The sequence below is a fragment of the Rhodamnia argentea genome, chromosome 1 (assembly GCF_020921035.1).
Source record: "Rhodamnia argentea isolate NSW1041297 chromosome 1, ASM2092103v1, whole genome shotgun sequence".
Taxonomy (NCBI): domain Eukaryota; kingdom Viridiplantae; phylum Streptophyta; class Magnoliopsida; order Myrtales; family Myrtaceae; genus Rhodamnia; species Rhodamnia argentea.
The window spans coordinates 20,456,674-20,477,194 of NC_063150.1; positions in this window are offsets into that span (position 1 = coordinate 20,456,674).

Consider the following 20,521-nt stretch of genomic DNA (forward strand, 5'->3'; position numbering starts at 1 on the left):
GGGGAGAATCATATTCGAAAAAAATCATGGATAGAGAGGCGCGCGTTCAGATTCCGAGTCGAGCAGAGAGAGAGAGAGAGAGAGAGAGAGAGAGAGAGAGCCATGGAATTCCTCTGTTTTCTCACCAACCATACTCAAAAGAAAATCAAGAAGCTGCGCATCATCCCTAGAGCTCGCAGAATATCAGAGTTGACTTCCACTCGCTTTAATAGTCCGTCTGCAGTTCTACTTGGGTCCAATATATTCTCATCATGCTTGAGAGACAGAGACAGAGAGAGAGAGAGAGAAATTTGGCTTTTAGGAATGGAGGGCCTGGGTGAAAAAGTCTTAAACCTATCATACAGAGGTCAATTTAGTCTTCAACTTATAATTTTACCAATTTAGTCTTAAACATTAAGACGATTTTTCAATGTTGTCAATTTGGTCAGCTTTGGCCGAAGATTATTGGCTTGGCCCAACTGTCCTACATGGCAAGTGCCGACAACCGGTGCCGACATGGATGATTATTGCAATTTTTTTGTTTTATGATTTTTTCTTTTTTTCTTTTCTTTTTTTTTTCTTTTTCTTGTTTCTCGGTCGATCGCCAGCCACAAGCAAGGGCATCGCGGCGCTCGCTAGATGTTCCCGACATAGATCTAGGCCAGGGCGAGGGTGTCGTGGCTCTCGTATGTAGCCGGTGATCAATGACTGGTGGAGAAATAATAAAAATGAAAGAAAAAGGAAAGGAAAGGAAAAAGGGAAAATTTAGAAAATTTAATAATGAAATTACAAAAATAGTCAACGTCAATGCCGATCGTGCCATGTAAGGCGGGCGGTGCTAACTAGACCCCCGGGTTTCAGTGATCTTCGACCAAAATTGATTGGATGGATTAAATTGATAAACATGAAAAAAAAGTTTAGGATTAAATAGAGGGTTAATACCACGAAAAATTCTAAATAGGTATACATGTGATAAATTTACCAAAAATTAATTTTTTAATTACAAAAATCTCAAACCGATGCATCCGTGAGAATTTTACCCCAAACTAATTTTTTGACAATGAAAAATTTCAAATTGATACAACTATGATAAATTTACCCCAAATCAATTTTTTACCGTGAAAAATCTCAAACTAGTACACCTGTGAAAAATTAACCCAAATTAATTTTTTGACCACTAAAAATCTCAAATGGGTATAGTTGTGAAAAATTCACCCTTCGTTGGTATCCATTAAAATGGGTTAATACTCCGAATAAGCCCAAACCACTACACTTATGACAAATAGAGGGTGAAAACCTCAAACCGATAAATTTGTCAACTCTTACATGTTTTCGACTAAAACAAAAAAAAACTCATACATGTTATCCAACTCAGCAATTTGACAATAAAATTAAATGAAAACTAACGTGGGATAAATTTATTGCGGGTGTACAGGTTTGGGATTTTGCACGGTCAAAAAATTAGTTTAGGGTAATTTGTCACATGTGTATCAATTTGGGATTCCTCGTGATATTAACCCTTAAATAGAAAAAATTGAAAAGCACATAATTGATTGCCTGCCGTACAATAAATTTATAATTTTTTGGATAATCATTTCATTGCATGTGTATGCCTTGAACTTGATGACAAAGGGCAAGGAGCAATGAATTGAGTTATGCTAGACCCTGCCATTGTCAAGCTGAGAAAGGGCTTGGGGCCGGGGCCCCGTCAGATGGCCCAAATTGGGTCAACTCCTTTAACCCTTTTTCTTCCCTTAACTTTGGTCAAGCTGAAAACATGCTCGGTACGCGTGATTCCCTGTCCTGCATGGTACTTTTACACTGAAAAATTTCACGTGTGCATCGCGCGTGAGTTCTAACTCCAACATCAAATATTGTCGCCCCACCTGAAATCTATATAATCCAATGGTTTAGAACGAGAGAGCTTCCGATGTTTCAATATATTTCAATCAAACGCATATCTCGCATATAACAATTTAGAATTGTTCTCACAAATTTCTATCTATGAAAAGTTCTTGATCGACTGCCATGAAATCAATCTAGTCCGGTCACTAGTTGAATCAACACATAAAAGGTTTAAGCTACAATCAACTAGTCTCCAGCATGGATCATGCTTGCCCGATAGATTATCCACATAAAACCCTAAATAGTTCAATCAAGGTCAGCAAATTAATCCAAACCATAAGGAAATAGAAAAATTATAATCCGGCGCATAAAAGTTCTACACATCCATGAAATGAAACTGCGACAGCAACACGATTGCCTAATCAAACATGTACCCGACTTTTGTGCTCAATGAATTGGTGTCAGATCAGCAGGTTCTCCCAAGCCCTTGGTGAGGCCGTTGTTCCCTGATGAGTTGTCTGGCAAATGATCGTCGTCAGCCGTGCACTGAGGCAGTGCCCCATCGCCTCCTACAGCACTCAATAACGCCCCAAAAAACCATGAAAGTGCTTCAGCTGAATGCTTGTGACTTGCTCATTTTGACTAATACATAATTATGTACATATATTTTAAATACAACGTTGGAGGTTTAAATGAGGATGAGAGGGTGAGGAAAACATCGATTATATGTAGACCTGAAGATAAGGAAGCAAATCTGTAGAATATCTTGCATTGAATGGGAAGGGCAGGCTTGTCATGGTTAGATTTTATCATGTTTAAGGCATCGATACATGCAAAACGAAAACTGTTTCCTCAAAGATGGTGACGACGATGACCATTGCCACCGTCAAGCCTTTTATACCGAGAAAATTGTTTGAAAGGGCTTCAACAATAAAGAAAGTAGAATCAAACCTTAAAGTAAATACTAAATAATCTCGAAGGATCTCTTACTATACTGCAGGTGAATCCGATTCATCATCGAATCAGTGTTTTCATCGTTCAAATCCTTGGTTTTCTTATGTTTATTATCGACAAATACCTTGAAACGCCCGTCAATTCATCCCAAATATAGAGTTCAAATAAAACCATGTCTAGAAACTAAAGGTAGTGTTGCGCGTCGAAATCCTTCGACAGGGCTTTGCCTGTTATAGGTTCTAGGCCCAAATTGACTATGGCCCAAAAAGAGTTACTTACGCGAGAATCTTTTATCGAACTTAATTCGTTCGTTTTCCGAAAAGGAGTTCTGGGTCGGTTTTGGACAGAGAGTGTCAAATGCAGTAGATTTACACAAAAGGCGCGTTACAAACAGGCTTTTGACAACTTCGACGGCCCAATATGCGCGATAGTAAAAGTATGCGACCCTGGAATTGAATCGACGGGATCGGGGATGATGTAGGACACAATGCTGGAATTTAATCAACAGCACTGGACGGGGGATTGTAAGACACAATACCGGAATTGAATCGACGATGCTGGACAAGATGGGTGAAGAGTGCAATACCGGAATTCAATCGACGGCATTGAACCTGGTGAGTAGACGTCGGAATCTAATCGACGACACCTAACTCTGGATATGATGCTCGCCGGAATTGAATCGACGACGGGAATCTAAAAGCTATAACTAGGCTAGGCTAAAGGCTAAAGGCTAAGAGCTTAGTTGAAAATGCAAGTGTTTTGGATTTGTTGTGTGTGTGTGTATCTTGCTACTGCGAGGTATTTATAGGCAAGCTCTTTGGTAACCGCCGAACGGTTTCTTCCTTTGGCCCCACGCTTTGCGCTTTTCCATAAGCCACGTGGATGACGGTTTCCCGGTCTTCGCGCCTTTTCTTTTTACCTCGTGGGGATTATCGCCAACCGCCTCGATCGTGGCCTCCCTCCGCGCGCTTTTTCTTGCTCTAGAAGGAAGTGGCGCCCGAGTTTACCCCAACACGTGGCACCTTTCTGATTGGTACGTACCTGGCTTCGGTGTTCCTTCCTGTAGCTGATTATCGCTCCCTCACGTGCTCGTCACGAGTCTTTCTTGGATTACTTTTAAGTGTCAACAGGTAGATATCAAATTCCTTAAACTCGGAGAAACGTAGTATCACCTCCAATATTGTTAATTGTGTAGCTCTTGCCCTCGTTTGAACTCGCAAAGATTTCCCCTTAAACTCCATCAAAATTACTCCAGCCTTTTCATATTCTCCGATTTAGTGGCAGATGCACGCTTCAACATAATTCTAGGAGCAAAAATTAAAAGAAAATGATTTTCACTGCTTTATTTCAAAATTTCGAAAACAAAAGAAGGAGACACTAGATTTGGGTTAAACTATAGGATTTCATGGAAAGACACACTTCAGCATGAAGTCAAGAAAATTCAATCGCATTTTTTTCAATATAAATTGGGAAAAGAGAAGGAAGCATATTGTAGAACATTACCTAGTTGAAAACGAATTCTCAGAGGAATTGTCAAAAATGATGTAGCATTTATAAATAGGATTACTGAGGAGAGGTAATTCAATATAATAAGAAATGGAACATAACAATGGAAAAAGATTTTTTTTCCAATTCAACTCCAATGAAAAATATTTAACCTATCCATATAATGAAAGTTACCACACAAAAAGCATGAAAATTGTACATTACTTAGAAAATGTGTGGTCAAAGATGTTAAAGTATTTGACATCGATCATACATAGGCTTTTAACATGTCTTATATTCATGTAGTATCCCACTACGTATTGTTTATACATAGGATTTTATTCAAGTCTTATATGAGACGACTCCCCATTTGTCAATTCTACTTGTTGTTCTTAGTCCGGTTTGCGTGTGAGAACGGGTGTTAAAGTACTCCACATCGTATGTCTAGGATTTCGATGACCCTTATATTCATCTTGTCTCTAGCTACCTATCGCCTTAAATTTTTATTTAAACTATTTACAAAAGGGTTAAAATTTTCTTAAGTGGTTGGTCAATAAGTCATGTGGTGGTATTTCTCATTTGGGATAAACAAGTTCGCTTGTGTGAAGTTTAATTTCATGAAATCCAATACATGTTGAGAGAGCTGTAAAAATGCCAATAAGCAAGTGGATTTTGATTATGTTGAGTTACATATGTTTGGAGTGGATTTTCACCTCAACTATCTTAAGCACCTAAATTTTTTTTTTCAGCCCATATAAAATGAAATGCAAAAGTACATATTACCACCAGATATTAGTCTGCAAATTTAAAATTTTATTAGCTACTATTCCCCAAAGCAAGAATTGCAAGATTTAAGATCTTTGTCAACTTGATAGCAAGACACTGGAAGACAGAACAAAAATAAGCATAGAATCCATGATTTTACGTACGAAATGTGTGTTTTATTAAAATCTAAATCGGTTGTCTAATTTGCTAATGTTTTCCAATTGTTCCTTTCGTTCAAAAAAAGCTTAAAATGTCTTTCAACTGATAACAATAAAATTATAATTTCCGTCTCTCACCTTTCTTCTACTCCATGTAATTGTTTTTTCATTGACTTCTTATTCAGGAGTACAAGTTTTTATTTTTTTGCACTTTTTTTTTTTTACTTCTAACGGTGCTTATAAGTAAGTGAAGGAGCCTATAATGGGTACTAATAAAATGCTAGAGCAAACTAGGTGTTGCTTTGACCCCCAAAAAAAAAAAGTTGTTGCAAGTAATTCCATATTTTTTTGGATATTGTCGTCTTTGTAAGAAATGAAATGAAATGATGGAATCAAACAAAAGCATCAGCATGTACCTCTTTGAACGCCTTGATTAGGGACGGCTGATTCTTCGACAGCATATTTTGATTGCTTCTTTCATGGCTTCTTGAAATCAGTAGGCAGCTCTATTGTGGTCGGCATCGGCGACGTGTGTAGGACGTGCACAACAATCGAATCGTCCATTTCTTACTCGAGAATCGAACACATTTCATGATCCTTTTATTGTTCGAGTTGGTAGAATTTAACAAGGCTTTGACTCATGAACCGGAGAAAATTTCATCTCCTACTAAATCATTGAGTTTATAAAAATATGATAGATCGTGTTCTTCCTCAACATGAGTTTTGTTTTCGTCCATCTCCATCAAACTATTCACACATACATAGCACAAAAAACAATAGCTGATTTTCTTAGATCCAAAACATAAAGCATGTATGAAAATGTGCCATTTAAATAAATGAAAAGCCAAAAGTCATCACCTGATGATTAGCTTCGACAAGTGAAGTTTTCAAAACAAGTGCGAAGTCAGAGAGGTCAAGTGTTATGTATTTGGGTGGGATAGAAAAGGGAACGTGAAAAAAATGGAAGTCAAGAAAGAGAATGAAATCCTTCCTTGAGTTTTCTAAACATGATTAATTTAAATAAGTAGATTTGAGTGTACATTTAATTTGATAAACATGACAGGTGTTCCTATCCTCAAAAAATGATGTTCATGAATTTTTGTTCTAGTGATATGTAATGTTTTATGTCAATAAGCCACTCTCAACTCACTCGTTCTTCGTCAATTATGTCGGGTAAAGGAAAAAAGAGTAGAGTAGCTGTTCTTTTCCTTCATCGTTTAAAGTTTAGAAGAATATAGGAAATGAAAAGGTTGAATGTGAGAAAGGATGATTTTCCACTCTATACATAGATGGCCGAAGAGATGTTTTAAAGTACTCCACATTGTGTGTCTAGGATTTCAACGACCCTTATATTCGCGTTGTCTCCAACTATCTATCTACTTAAACTTTAATGTTGAACTTTTTACAAAAGGGTTAAAATTTTCGTAAGTGGTTGGTCAATGAGTCATGAGGTGGTTTCTCTCATTCGGATTAATCAAGTTCACTTGTGTGAAGTTTAGCTTCATGAAAACCAAGATATGTTGAGAGAGATGTAAAAATCCCAATAAGCAAGTAGATTTTGATTGGGGTTGATATTATGAACAACTCCAAATTAGTACACTGGTAATAAATTTACCGCAAACTAATTTTTAAATTGATGCACCTATGACAAATCTACCCTTTCTTAATTTCCGTTAAATTTTACCGTCAAATTACCAAGATAGATGACATGTAGCAGTTGACGGGTATATTAGTTTAGGGTTTTTACTCTCTTTTTGTCACATATATACTGGTTTGGAATTTTTGTGATATTAACCCAATTTAACGAAAATTAGCGGTGGATAAATTTGTCACAATACCAGTTTGGAGGATTTTTGTGGTCAAAAAATTAATTTGACGTAAATCTGTCACGGGTATACTATTTTGGAGTTTTTCGTGATATTGACCCATTTGATTATGTAGACTTATATATGATTGGAGTGTGTTTTTACCTCAACAATTGGTGGTTTCTTGAAGTTAGCAAGTAACTCCATTCTGCTCAACATTGGCAATGCGGGTGGGAATTGCACAACAACAGAATCATCTATTTCTTGCTCGAGAATCGAAGACATTTCATTATTCGTGTATTGTTCGAGTTTAGAGAAGTCAACAGGGCTTTGGCTCATGAACTTTGAGAAAGTTTCATCTTCGTCTGAATCATTGAGTTTATTGAAGTACGATAGATCGTCTACTTCCTCAACATGATTTTTGTTTTCATCCATCTCCACCAACCTATTCGCACATATATAGCACAAAAAACAACAGCTAATTTTCTTTACAATGAGTGTAAGTTTTTTATCTTCTTCAGAATCTAAGTCATCACAATCAATGTTAATATTTTTCAACAACAAAAATTAATATCAAATCATTTTCGTGGATGAAGAATTTTTTTTTCCTTCATTCATCTTTATAAGTGATACAAGCAATTAGTTTTTAAACTTTTTTGGTAAAATTATTTATTTTTTCGTGAAACAAACACATCCTTAATTAACAAAGAAAAACCGCTAATATGGATTGTGGAAAATGAAATAGAGAAGGGTAATAATATAAATCTTCGCGGTCCGATGGCTATGATATTAGGTAAGTCATTCTTCCAATATTTTTAAAAATGAGTTAAAGAAGCATCGCCAATGAAGGTATATCTATCTCCCATTTTTTTCCCTCTTTCAAATAGCCAAAGGAATTTACATGTGCTTATGGTAACCTCATTAAACAAGTGCATGCCTTGAACTTGATAATGGAACGGGGCAAGGAGCAGCGGGCACACGTGAACAAATTCCATCACTAAATGTAATCAGATTGCGGATTGGGTCGGCAAAGCCCATCGTAACAAAACCCTACCCTGGAATTGGGTCTCTAATGCCCCCCTCAGCCTCTCGAATTTGCTGTGTTCTTCTGCAAATTTTATGTATTCTCGATCTACTTCTTAATAAAAATTTTAAGCTTTTCAGACAAAAAATAAAATAAAAGGGAGCAGTGGGCTGAGTTATGCTGAACCCTGTAATTGTCGGGCTGGGAATGGGCTCACGCCGGGCCATGTCTGATGATCCAGATTGGCCCCTTTTTTTTTTAAAACCTTTTTCTTCTCTAAACTTTGGTCAAGCCCAAAAATTCATGTGTGCATCCAAAGCATGGGAAGTCATTTTTTTATCTCTGCCAGTTCTTATTGTCACTCTACGTGGAACCCAGGTATTTTGATAGTTGAGATGGAGTGAGTTTTCATGCAAAACCGAGCTTGATGTTTCAATATATTTCAATCAACTGTGTACCTCGCGTTTATAGAATTGTTCTCTCAAGTCTCTATTTGTGAAAGTGGGAACAAAAAAAAAAAAAATCCACCTCATTCTTATAAGAGTCATCCACTATAGTCCTTCTAAACCCTTACCGTTTGGCCCCCATGAAATCGACCGAGTATGGTCACAAATCGTATCAACACATAGAAATTTGGAGTCATAATCAACAAGTCTTTGTTCGCACCTAAATTTTGATTTTTAGAAAATCATTCATATAAGCATAAAATGAGAGTTATTCATAATTCTCACAAAAAATAAAATTTTATGCATTGCATATTTAATTTTCATCGGTCAAGTGTGCGTCATGTCAGCTAGGGCTAGAGATGAGTCAATTGGGCATGATTCCAACGGACGACCGAGTTAAAATCGACTTGAAAGTCACTAGAGAGGGTGCATAAATTTTTTTACTATAATTTTGTACTCAAAACAGCCCGTTTGAGATCTTAAAATTGCAAAAATGCCTTATTTAATTACCCATTTTATTAATTAAGGTCCAAGTGAGTCCGAAATCACAAAACGAGCCCATAAAACATTGAAAAATAGCCCATTTCGCCCTCCTCATTCATTTGGCCGAAAATTGTAAGAGTCTAAATTCAATAGGACTTCTCAAGATCAGAATTTTCGATCTAACAATCGACATCTAATTGGAGCTTTTGATCTAATGGTTTAAATAAACCCTACAACTCAAAGCCCTACTTTTCTCTATAAATACATCTTTATGCCTAGGGTTAAGGGGTTGGCAAAAAAATTTCTGCTCATACACAGAAATATTCGTGAGGAAATAGAGGGCGAGAGAGGAAAATTTTTGGCATCAAGAGAGAGCTTTGAGAGCAGAAAATTCAGAGGTGTCTCTTGGGTTGCCAAAGGCGTCTAAATCGAATGGTTTCTCCGTTTGTGTCACTGGCCACCCTTCTCTTCCGTCACTGATCGAGCATCCCAACCGAGCTACCAATTGAGCGTGTTTGGTGCTGTTTCCAGCTCTATTCATGTGCAAATTACTCAGTGCAGAATTCACCGCTGTTCGGAAGGTAATTGAGCCGCTATCCAGAAGAGTTTTTGCATCGAATCAGTCCAAGTTTTGTGGTACGAATCAAAGTAACTTCGAGCACAATTGATGAGTACTTCAAGCATGTTTTCTGTGCAATTTGATTGTTGTTTCAATGCTGTTTCCACACTATGTACATGTTGTTTGGGGATCAAATTCGTTGTTGTTGGGGGAACAAATTTGCTACCGTATGAGTCCAAAACAGCGTTGCCTTGGATAATTTTACTTATTAAATAGTACAGTTTTTGCAGTAGCTTTTAGGGCGATTTCCCTATTATTTTGTGGGCGATTCCTTTTATGTTTGGTGCTGATTTTTTCAAACAATTGGTGCTCAAATTATTGCTGCAAATTAAGCCTTGACGAGCTACAAAAATTGTTTTTTTTTCTTTTCACCGAACTCTTCGGGCCGTGCTAAATCCCACTAGCTGTCCAAGTAACCTTGCTCGTTCATCAATCTTCTTGGGTTTGAAGTTCAAATTAAGTGATTCTTCCATCTTGTGATATTCTAAATCGTATTTATGTGATTGAATATTTGATGAATATTGCATGCTTTCCAAATAGATTATAGTTACTCAATTTGAAATCTTGAATCTAGAATATATATTTTCGAATCACTATGAGCATATCCTTGAACAATTTTGTTGCCTAATCTTTCATGTTCGAAATGTCTGAGTGAATCTTGAGATATGATGTTTATCTTTTTGGATCCTTTACATATCTCCTGGTGATGGATTTTTTAGGTAATCTGAATTTCAATCACATCTTGTAAGATATCGACACATTTTTGAAATATTAGAACAATATCTTATGGCCTAATTAAAAAATTTGAAAAGATTGAAGAAATCTTTAAGATTTGGACGTTATCTCAATTATCTTGAAAATCCTAAGCGATAATCTTTCCAATTTATAAAAGATATCAATCCTTTGTGGATAGGAGTTTATCTCCTTGAAAGTTTCGAAATCTTTTAGAGATTTTTTAAAAAATTCAATAAATGTTTGAACATTTTTAAATAAAACTACCCATAATATATGCTCCATTGTGCTTGACCCTTCGGAATATTAAATTGCAAGCCTTAACCATGATCTTATGGGATGGGACGGCAATTTAGTATAAGATTTCGTATTCTGCCCTTTGGCGAGAAGGGATGATGACATCTTATACCATTATCCGCATACTAGCTCGAATCTCTGAGAATGTAGCGAATAAAATCTCGCTCTAGCTCAAATCTTCGGGAATGAGAAGATTCATCGGAAAACTCGGAAAATAAAGGTATATTATGGGTATTTTTATTTAATTTTGTTCAAATTTACGTTTAAATAAAATAAAAAAAAACATTTAAATCACGAACATCGGTCAAGAAGACATGTTTCATGGAATTGGGTACCGAAACGGTGTTAATTAAAAATATTAATTAACATAATCAAATCCTCGAGCCTTAAATTTTTGGTTAGCAGAAAATAAAGTATTCTCATGTACTTTATTTAGGTATCTAATCTACCTACCAAAAAAGATTAGTGGCGGCTCCTAAAAAAATCAGACCTAAGTTGCGAATTGGTAGAGCTTGGGAGAGTCCGTATTAGGTTAGTTAATTCACTTAATTAACCTAATAATCCATTAACCTAAATTAATTTTTTAGGTCGCGACAACTTGGCGACTCCACTGGGACTTTATGAATTTGCTCGAAAATTTAATTGGTGAACAGAACTTGCAAATCAATGATCGAAAATTGATCTTAAATTTTCGGAATTTATTAATTCAACATTAATTAATTTTCAGACGAATTTAAAATTTATGGATTTAAGCAGTGGATTTCATGATAGATGTCTTAGTTGGTCGTTTGTGATTATTTGTGGTGATTGGATCATTTTTTTTGGGCCATTTTGCCCTCCGTTCGGTTTTGCCGGGCGACACTGAATTAGTAGTTGGCGAGCTCAGAATAAGCTCAAATTTTGTGGGCCACACGGAAATGGCGTTTTGAACATAAGTCATCGCTATTAGCGATGAGGTACGATGGATTTTAGCGATTCGGGATCGTCTTGATGAGTTTCCGGGCATTTCTTTGTATTTTTAGTTATTTTTTGTCATTATTTTTTATGCTTTTTATAACATGTTTGATCTGATGGATTATACTCATTATGCATGATTCATGACATTACATTTGACCTTAAAATGTTAGACGACCTAGGATGCTGTCGACGTAAGAATCTGCCTGGCCTTAGGATGGAGGAATGGACGTTCTTACCCTTGACCCCGATCGTGTTAAGATTCCCCGTTCGGGCATGAATCTGTGGGCACGAGGGGCTTTTCTTAACATTCCCTAAGCTCAAAAGGGCGAAAACAAGGCTTAAATCGTTAAGTCGGGCTCACTCTTGAAGGCTCTAAAAATCCGGCTAATAAAACATGCGTATGCCATCTTGCTTGTCTTTGATATCATGAGTATCTTTTCGTCTATGCGTTTTTTATGAGTCAATCCATGGCTATTAGGCATCTTGTCTTATTATGTGTGTCGTCTTGTAAGTCTATCACTTCATGGGGCACGACAATATTCGTATTGTCATGGTGGCAAAGAAGGATTTGGTTGACTGGCTCCCACAACTTGATGAGGTTACACGCCATTACGTGGAGAGTCGACAGGGGAAGCTCATTCATCTTCTTGATATTCATGTTCGCATCGGTATGATCCAGGCCCTTGCTCACTGTTGGGTCCCTCGGACGGCTACTTTCTTGCTCGGTAACCATGAGCTCACCCCTACATTGGAAGAGTATAACGTGCTCATTGGTAAGTCTCTCGACGCCGAACTCATTAGCCTATACCTAAAAGCGGATGCCTCACAAGTTCTAGCTGAATTTTTTATGGTCGATCTATCTATCGTGCAAAGAATTTTAAAAGTAAATTATGGATATTGCTCTTTCACTTTCCTCACAGATTGCTTTAACAAAGCCCGATCACCGCAAAAGGGCAAGATCTTTTTTCGGCTTTCTTTGGTCTCGCTCATTTTTCCTCATTATAAAAATTCTATAATTCCTCGTTTAGCACACTTTGTCCAATAGGTTTGTGAGGAAAGAAATTTTGTGAATACCATATTGGCTGAAACCGTCATTTCTCCGAATAATTTTACATGGGGCAAGTCTAAAGTCGTTAGGGCCCCTGTTGAGCTTTTGCAAGTATGGTTTCTGTCGCATATTAAGGAATGTAAGGAGCTTGTGTCAAGCGATGTCTTGAGAAACTTCGCACCTCCATTGGTTATTTACAAAAAAAAAAGCAATCTAATACCCCTGACTATAATTTTTCTGAATGGATAAAACTCATGATGGCTCCATCCGCTAAGTTTCTCCAATGGCATGCTAGCTGGTTCCAATATAAGGAGGCTCGTCTTGCCTCTAGTCGCGTCGGGCCGGTCCCCCTTCTAGGTTTTACGGGGATAGCCGAGTATTATCCACCCCGAGTTGTTCGCCGGTTCAAATGCGTTCAGAAGATGCCTCCGCCTTTACCGTCCGTCTAGACCCAACTGAACCTTGAAGACTTGATGATGGATCATGAGTAGACAGTTGTCACCACCCGTTACCTGTGGGCCGCGAGTCAACCAATCAAGCTTAGTTTTCCAAGGAAGCCTTTGGAGCCCGCTGAAGAAGCTTACCGATCTACCGGAGAATATCGGTTGTGACATTCCATTCCCGAAGATTGGCGTCCGAAGCTTCCCGATGTCACTCCAACCAGTTACACAAACAATGAGCTGAGGCGTTCGTTAGCCGAGGCCCATGAAGAGATTGCCGTGGCACAGAAAACAATCAAGTGTCCGAAGGCTCAAGTCGGTTCCCAACCAAAGCGATTAAAGAATGGAACCAGGCCCTCGAAGTGATAGGCTTTTGTCGAGTCGCATCATTATGTTATTTCTTGCTTTCCTAGGTCTCAAGTTATGAATTTTTGTCAAATTTTGGGTTTGATCATACTTTCGTCCAGTTATTCAGTTCTGTTTTAGTCTGACCTGCAGGAGGTTTTCGAATTTTTACACCCTTTTCAAGATGGATTTAGTCTTCGAATCTCAAATGAAAGATGTTCACAGGATTCTGATCTATCATGTCGGAAAATTTCGTGGCGATCCGGTGCATTTCCTATTTAATATCGAATTAATAGTCAGGATGGAGCAGGCTGGAATTTCACACGTTTTCAGACTCCATAACCATTTCGCGATTTACCCTCAATGAACGGCTTCCTCTGTTAAATCACCAAACATGAAAGTTGTAGGTTGTTGTCTCGAATAATAGCCTGCAAAATTTCGGAATTAAATTCTCAGTTTACAGGATCCCTTAGTTCTTTTAACAGCAGGTAGACGAAACAGTTTTCTGAACGTAATTTTTTGTAAAGATACATTAAAATGATTTGATCTGCTCATATCTAACTCGATCGTCCAACACAAAAGTTGTTTATCAGCCTCTTGGCTATAAGATGGTAAATTTTCACACCATTTTCACTATCGGATGATTTTTCATGAATAATTTCCCGAAACCCGACGAGGCTGGAACCTGCAGGTCAGGGTCACGAGTCAAGTGCTCATGAGTCTAGTATAGCCATGGATCGACTTGACATCTCTCACGCATTATACTCATCATATGACCATTCTTTGCAGGTAATCTATCACACGTTCCCCACGAGTTACCCGATCTCCGGCTAAGAAAATGGCATACAAGGCTGAAATCAACAACGCAGTCTAGGAAGCTCTACGAGAGCAATTCGAGGCTATGAACCAAAGGTTTGAGGATATGATGAGCCAGATGATAGAACGTATGATGGCCATTACTGTTGCTTCTACTAAACACCTGACCGGTCCAACACTTCAAAACGTCGTCTCTCTGACCATTCCCGCAAGCAATCCTAAGAAGGCTTCCGAGCATGTACCTGGTTACACCAAGCCGCTAGAGGATGTTGTCATTTCGGGCGCTAGCTCGAGCGCCCCATCATCAGCTCTCATCTCCCAAGCCAGCCCCGTGACTATGAGACCGTCCGATAAAATGGCCAAGTTATTGGCCCAAATGGAGCAGCGGATCCGTGAGGTGGAAGGAACGCACATCATACCCCCGATTGACCTGTCTGTCTTTTCAAAAATCACGGTGCCAGAGAAGTTCAAGATGCATTGTCGCGACCCCAAAAAAAATAAACGAGTTAATTTTCGGGCTAATGGATTATTAGGTTAATTAATTAACTAACCTAACTCGGACTCTCCCAAGTCCATACCAAATCGCAACTTAAGGTTCAAATAATTAACATGCAACGTGTTTTGAATTTGGAGTCGCCACTAATCATTTTCGGTAGGTTGATTAGAAACCTAAATAAAATAGCGGGAGAAAACTATCTTATTTCCGCGAACCGGAGATTTTGAATTCGGGGATTTGGTTACGTCAGATTTCTCTAACGCCCTTTCGGTACCATTTTCATGAAAAATATTTGATTTGGCAATTTTGATGGATTTTACTCGAAATTCAAAGATGCAATTTTTTGGTTTTTTCTTCTTTTTTATGGGGATGTAAAACATTGAACTTTGTACGATATACACCATGGGTGATTTAGAAAGAAAGAAAATGCAGCCGATCACGAGTATTTATAAAAATAAATTAACATGTAATAATGCTAAAATTTGAAACACGTGGCATGTCTAAAATAAACAAACAAATATTCAAACCAAACGATTACATTTTTGTAGATCGAGATGGAAAGGATTACCTTCTATTACACAAAATCTTACTCACATATACGTTATAGTTCCCTTCAAGATCTCGGAGTTGGAAGAACGCGGCTGTCGTCGAAAATGGCAAGCAATGGCCTTGTTGGGTTGCGAGGGGCGAAATATGTGTCGGGACTCGTCGAAGATGATGCTCGACTAAAACACTTTTCTTCACTCTCGAATTTTCTCTTCTGATTTTTCTCAAGAACTCTCTTTTTCCTCTCTAAAAATTCCTCTCAAAAACTCTCTCAAAACTCTCTCAATTCTCTTCCACTCTTCCTAAAAAAACTCTCTCAATTCTCTTCTACTCTCTCTCTCAATTCTCTTCCACTTCCCCCTTCTAAAACTCTTCTCAAGAGCTCTCTCTTTTATAGGCAAAGTTCTTCATCCTTCATTCTTCACCTTCATTTCTTCACCTTCCATCTTCATCTTCTCTTCTTCATCTTCATTTCTTCACCTTCCATTTTCATCTTCCCTTCTTCATCTTCATTTCTTCACCTTCCATTTTCATCTTCCCTTCATTATCTTCCCTTCATCATCTTCCCTTCTTCATCTTCTTTTCATTATCTTCCCTTCATCATCTTCCCTTCTTCATCTTCTTTTGGTATTTGCAATACAGTCCCCGAAGTTCCAAGTATTTGCAATACAGTCCCTGAAATTTTAAGTATTTGCAATACAGTCCTTGAAGTTTCAAATCTTCTCGGTGTATTTTTCCATCCCGTGCCTAGTCTAGACGCATGCTAAATTAAGTGTTCTGCTTGCCCGATTATATGCCAATGCAATGTACGCTAAAAATAAATATGTGAGATGATTTTTTTATAATTTTTATGCAAAAAATAGATTAATCAAAATTTAGGCGTCAACAGCTGCCCCTCTTTGAGTGGAGGCTCGTAGAGGTTCCGCTCAAAGACAAAATTGAATCCTAAATTTTGATAGTGCAAATTATGGATGAACTTTTTTGGCGGGAGTTTTAATCCCATTTTTTTAATGTAATGAAGTGATGCATGATATGCAAGACCGTAAATAACATGTGTCATAATTCCTCTTTTCCATGTTAGAGAAACATGCACATGGATCGCATACAAGAATACCTGTTTTACCAAATTTCTCGTAAGCTAATGGTTCTCTTAATTTCCAAGTTTCTTTTTGCAGATGCAAGGATTTTAAGGTATTTGGCCTATCTGTTATCAGAGACTTCTCCCTAATGCAAGACAGCGCAAGATATGTGTGTCGTTTGAGATCACAAGAGCTACGTCGTTGTGAGTCGAAAGAAGTGGGATCAAGTTCACAAGAGCTACGTCGTTGTGAGTTGATTAAATGTCGAAATCGCCAGTGCATATGTCTTCACGATTCGATAAAGGGGAACCAAAATCATAAGAGCTACGTCGTTATGATTTGGTTTGGATAAAAAATATGGGTGCTTATGTCTTCATGATTTGATAAAAGAGCCGAAAATCATAAGAGCTATGTCATTATGAGTCGACTAAAGGTCAAGATCACCAGTGCATACGTCTTCGTGATTCGATACCGAAATCATAAGAGCTACGTCGTTATGATTTGAAGAGATGTCAAGATCGCCGGTGCATATGTCTTCACGTCCCGAGATTGAAACCATAAGAGCTACGTCGTTATGATTTGATAAGATGTCAAGATCGCCAGTGCATATGTCTTCACGTCCCGAGATTGAAACCATAAGAGCTACGTCGTTATGATTTGATAAGATGTCAAGATCGCCGGTGCATATGTCTACACGACTTGACGAAGAGGCATATTGCCCGAATTGAACAATATTTGATAGGAGCACCATCGAATGGAATCGATAAGTACAAAAGGGGCATATTGCACGAATTGAATCATAACAACTATCATGAGAAGAGTTGTTAATTTGAAAAGGGGTTCGGAAAACTTACCCGGGTTCTCCAAACGATTAATCAAGGAACGAAGCAGATTGCTGTATCGTACCTGGTAGGCATTTGCCAGCAAAACTTGCTCATTCAATAATCCTTGGAAGAATTTCGAGACCTTGGGAGGGAACTCGAACATCGGGAATGTATTACCTATCATAGAATGTCAGAGGTAACACACACAAACATATTCAACAATGAGTATAATGCAATCACTCATACTATGGTTCATGCATAACCATTCCTGTCAAGTTTGCATTACCAATTTTGTCTAGGGAGGTTCTCACATTACGAATACCTCGAATGTGAGCTGAATGGGGGGACTTCGGTCCGAAAGGGCTTTCTCTCACTCTCGAGAAAAGCTATTTATCCTGTCTGCAGGATTCAAGAGAAATCACTCAATCTTTCCATCATCGCATTCGATAAGGATCCAAGTAATCTCGCAATTGATACGACCGAGTCGATCCGGAGGTCTTGATTAGGACCGTAATGAGAGCTAGGTCAAAGGTTTACAAAGGGGACTCCAGGTTGAGTCAAGGTTCTTTGAAATGAATTTCTTCATCATTTGCTCCGGATTTACAAGTCAAGAATCCTGCAAAAATGAGAGAGAAATAATCTTGCTCGAACTTCTTCGAGTGATGCTTAAAATCATTTAACTCTACGTTAACTCAAGTGCCCTAATCGGAAGAGACTTTGGAGGGTTATAACGTAGGCTAGGATTGGGGACCGAGGAACGAAAAGGCTCGTTTTGGCTCAGAAATTAAATGAGAAGGGGCTTGACGTTGGTGATCATCGTTGACTAGTCACCGATCTTGGTCTTCTGGAAATGTCTTCGTAAAGAATACCATCATTGAATGAGGGATGGTAGATTTCTACCGAAAATTGCACTTTGCAAACCGATTTCTTGGGGAGTCTTCTTCATAACAAGTGTCTGTCAAGGATTTGCAAGAGACACAATGCAAACATGTACATGGAATTTACAACTTAACGGGCAAAAACGTACATTCAAAATTCGAAGTACTTTACAAATGAATGTGCATTGGCCTTACTTTTGGTAGGCACTTTGCTTTTCCTATGCTTGAAATTTTCGTATGAGATCGTCTTTGCTTTTCTTACTCCCGACTCTCATTTTTCTTTTTTTCTCCTTTTTTTTTTTTTCGAGAAGAGATTTCTTTTCCTTTTTCTTTGAGAGCTCTTCGACATCTCTTTATTTTACTTTTTTTTTTTTTATTTTATTTTATTTTTTTTTTTTTTTTTTTTTTTTTTTTTTTTTTCGAGAGCGGGCCCTTCTCCTTTAAGCTGAGTTTGCCTCTCCTTTTTTTACAATCCCATGATTTTGAACCAGGAATTACAACAAACATAAACATTTACAAAGAAAAATTATGTAAACATAAAAAATCTAGCATACAAGAAATGAGTCCATTCGGGAATTGTCCATTGACCCGACCATCTCCAATTCTAATCCTTGGGAAAATGCTATCTTCGTCTTTGGAATGAGCAAATGATCACCAACAGGGGTTTAAGAAATGAATTTGCAGGCTCAAGTGGGCTATGCAAAGAATGAAGTGTATAGGATAGAGAAGTGAATGCTCTTCATCATCCTAAGACACTTGAATTAAAATTCGAGTATAAATGTAAAGAAACACCCGAAGATTAATGTTAGTCCAAGCAAGAAAATTTCTAACCATTTACCTCGTGTTGCTGCTGGAATTAACTCGTCTGGACCCCGATGTGGGGTGGTTCTTGACAGGGGTAAAGAAATGAAATCACCGCTCAAAAGGGGTAATCAATGGATCACCTGTAGTGTTTGAGATAGAGAACCGAATGCCTCTGTCATTTCGGCTATCGTACCTTTCTCGAGAAAACTCTTTACCTCGGGGAATGCAGAATTTAGCCATCGTTCAACTCTCCTGAAAAAATGGGACGTGTTTGGGAAAGGATTGCCTTTCATCATCCCGCCCTGCCCCATTCTATACATTTGATGTATCTTATGTAGTTCATGTTCCTTATTCAGAGTTGGTAAATTAAACATGAGGAACAGTCATGCGCAAACTATGCAATGTATGAGTGTTTTTGAGCATACAAAATGCAGCAACTTTTTATCTTGGTGGATAGAATTTGCAAGCACATAAGAAACTTCTTAGGGGCGTGGATCGTGAGTTGCCCCTGCTCATGCAAATGAGTTGCCAAACTTCATTATCTGGTTCGAGACATGAGATTGTCAAATGCTCCAGGAATTTCTTATTTCATTAATTTTTCGGGGAGAATGGATACTTCCCTATCCGGAAAGGCAGTAACCCCTGTAAAAATCAAAAGGGAAAGCGTCAATGTACGTTCTCATGTTCTAAACGAGTTGAAACGATACCGATTTACCCTTGTACGAATTTCTTGTGAACTTTGAATTGAAAAGATCAACTCATCTGGATCGGATTGTATGTCCGGGATGTTATCTCTCCGCTTTTGTAACCATCCGGGCTGAGCTTCAATCGGCATTGAACTGCGAAGCAAAAAGGTTTTTATTAATCTTTGTACATTGATGCCAAATCCCGGGATCGAACCTGGAACGCCTCGGACCACCGTCATTCCCCCAATCACTAGGCTGTGGTGATGTTGGCGTCCACGGTTGGTTCGCTTTTTGCTATATTGTTCTCAAAACAGTTGGCAATCCCCCGTTGAGAATGAAATAAGATTAAATTAGAGTTTGAAATGACTGAGAGCCAATTGGGACGATACGGAGTTACCCATCTTTGAGCTCGCTTGGTCTTTTACTCGTATTCTCTCAAGTAAGGCTATTTAGAATCTCTCTTTACGGGCGTTTAGGGGCGTCGTCCACAAATTGATTTGCTACAGGCCTAGCTTAACAAGGAACTCACGCATTTGATAAGGGAGGAGAAAATTCGCCCTTTAACTCTAGGCAAATTCTAGACAGCCAGAAAGTAAAAAAAATATCCCACGCAGGGGAACTATACATGGAATTAAAGGAGTATTCATGCAAGATTGGTTCCACCTCTTTTGTTGGCCATTCCAATGATCGACTGATTTTGTCTTGGATCATACACCAACGATCGTTGTTTGAGGATCCATAATCACTTGATTCGGATCATAACTCTGGAGGTCCTTCAGCTCCGAACCGGCTGATCAAGGTAGTGAGCTCATCATCAAAGTAATCTTCTGATTTTTCGAGCAATTGATACTCGAATTGGGCATTGTTACTTGCTAACACCGGCGACAGATTTCCCACTTTGTTTTCGCCATGAGCGATCTGACTCCTTGAGCTTGAGCTTTCGTTGTTGCCCACAATTATCTTAGCCACCATAAGAGAAGTGGTTAACATTTCGGGAACCGGCAAAGGAC